Here is a 2,899-nt window from a genome sequence, read left to right on the forward strand (position 1 = left end):
TTTGGCAATTTCCGAAATTTAAGGGAGGTGGTCCTATGTACCCCTGCCAAAATTTAGGGGGTGGGCCAAGGTACCCCTGCCAAAATTTAGAGGGGGTGGTCCTAGGTACCCCTAGGTCATTGACCCCTGGCCTTGGGGCCCCTCATTGAGGATAATCCAAAGTTAGGCCAAGTGGGGCGATTACTACTGCGGCACTCATGTTTTTTTTAGACAATTAAATGCCAACTATTTTGGACTTTGGACAATTAAATGCCCCGACTTTTCCAGGTCACTATTTGCACAATTCCAGGACTTAAAAAAAAGTTCTATTTTTCCGAGCAGAAGTTGATTATACAAGTACAGTTGTATCTGCACATGTGTACTCGGCGTTAAAATGCCGTTACATCTAATTTAAAGTGGAAATATGAAACCTGTGGCTCGTCGCAAGACGAATAATTAAAAAAAAAACCCTGCTGTAGCAAAATAACGCTATACAAACGGTTTGAGTAACATAAATCCGTACTTCAAATTGCGCGAATTTCCCATATCAGTGGGAACGCTGATTGAACTTTTTATGGAGGACGAAACAGGGGCGAAGATATTTTCCTGCATACCTGAACTTTATTTACACATTTAAACAAGATAAAGGCTATAATAGGGTCTAAATATGTGAGTCCATTAGTGTTATGGGTGGTTAGAAAGAAATATAATGAAAAATCATACCACCTGATTTAATTAATTTAACAAACACGAGTTATGCCTTAATGCCATTTTACACTAGATACATTACCACATTAACTACAAAAAGGGGCCGACCAGTGCTATTTGTCAGGTACCATCTCACCATTTGCCTGCTAGGACAGAGAAACTCTGGAAAACCCGGTTAGGATCGCCGGCCGTAGGAATCGAACTCATGATCTCCCGAATAGGAATTCAACAGAGCTAACTAGCATGGTCTTTATTTCTGTTTTCATGAACTTAAGGTGTACGCAAAAACGGGGATTTTTCTAATATATATATATATATATATATATATATATATATATATATATATATATATATATATATATATATATATATATATATATTCCCCAGAAAACCCTACAGTACTTTTCTTATTACTCATTAAGCTTACAGTCGTGGAGCAAATTGTGAGTTTCAGGTTACTAGTATTCTATAGGAGATATATTCAATTTTGAGGACACTGAATCCCATTCTTTTCTTTTTCGGGAAGAAGTGAGATTTTCTAAGAATGCCCAAACCATCTTCAAAACCTGGACAAAGGTAAAATTAAAAAAAAAAAAAGCATTTCTTGTACAGAAATAGGCTCAAACGTTTTTGATACAAACCAACCAAGCTTTCTCAAATTTTAAGATGGATTAACCAAACAAATTTTTAAACCTTTTTATTTAGTGAGCTGTTGTGTGAAAGTTCATTTCTAATTCATACGTATCTCACAGTTATGTTTGTGGAGAATTTAGATAAGAAAATAATTCTATATTTTGCAGCATGTCCATTTAATTAAAAATTGTTCTTGCAAAACAATTATTTTTTAAATTTATTTATAACTGTGTGAAATACGAACATTATTGCTAATCTTACATACTTCCTATCATCCCATTTCTGGCGCACTCACGTATCTCAATTTTCTAACACGCGAACCTCGTCCTTATCGACGCACATGTTCAACTCATTTGGTATGTGGATTGTTGACAAATATCAAAGTGAACTGTAGTACTGGTGCTGTAGTGAAATTAATACATCATGTATCTCACGTGATAATACAGCACAGGGTGGCGAGCGGGAGATGTTTCTGAAATTCCCTGACCAATTTAAGGTTTTGTAACCTGGAATACCCCTGTCAAAACTCCCCCCCCCCTGTGTGTGACATTAAATATGGTATTTCATTTAGCGCAAGGCCCAAAACGTTACTATAACCATTCCTCATATCATCATTATACAATTTTTATGCAATATAACCTAACTTTATCTAACATGAAGTCTGTATCAAGGACCAGATAACGTAACTGTCGAATTTACGGCAATTGTGTACATTGCAATCTTCATTAGTTCTATCGTACGACACGCTTAGTAGCTACTCAATGCTGCCAATGTACTTGAAAATGGGCCGTTAACAATCAGCGGTAATTGTTACGATTAGTAACTTACACAGTGTTGCTTATGATGCTATTATCTCTCTCTCTCTCTTTTGATTACTAATTATGTCTAGAATAAAAAAAAATCAATAAATGCACTTGGAGGAAAAATCACCCCCCGTGTTAAGAGCGCGCATTGCATGCCCAATCACTCGCTACAAGAAACTTTGTTTTTTGTCTCACAGGGTTGGTATATTATCCCTAATAGCATCCGATATCCATGTTATGTTCTGAACAAGTCCCATTGATGTCACTATGTCGTACGGGATATTGGGACATAGTCAGGATACCCTGAGGATATCCTATCGGGATAATCCCGGCTTTGTCAGTAGAGCGATATCCTGTGGATATCCTGGCAGGATAGTCCCGACTTTGTCAGTAGAGCGATATCCTGTGGATATCCTGGCAGGATAATCCCGCGGTTGTTGATATTATTATTATTATTATTATTATTATTATTATTATAAAATACTTCTTCAAAGAGTAAATACAGTAATTATATAATACTTTTCTATTATATTATTATTATTATTATTGTTTATTAAATAATAATATAATAATAGAAAAGTATTATATAATTACTTGGTCCATCGTATTGTATAATTCTGCAATATCGAAGTAATAATGTTCAGATAATTAATAATGATAATTAAGTTCAAACACTATATAAGAATTTCATACTGTTTGAAGAAATTTCCAGCGCGGCGCGATCGTTCACTGTTTCAGCAGAGGATCGCGAAACGTTAAGCAGTTGTTTCCATGAT

The 2,899-nt window shown here is 35.5% G+C and overlaps 1 long non-coding RNA gene across 2 annotated transcripts in view; it reads right to left on the minus strand.

Moving 5' to 3' along the window:
* Window positions 1–2,899, minus strand: part of LOC145669100 (uncharacterized) — a 45,578-nt gene that overhangs the window by 11,385 nt on the left and 31,294 nt on the right. The window lies entirely within an intron of this gene.

This window comes from Thermobia domestica, chromosome 13 (genome assembly GCF_964235325.1).
Source record: "Thermobia domestica chromosome 13, izTheDome1.hap1.1, whole genome shotgun sequence".
NCBI classification, from domain to species: Eukaryota; Metazoa; Arthropoda; class Insecta; order Zygentoma; family Lepismatidae; genus Thermobia; species Thermobia domestica.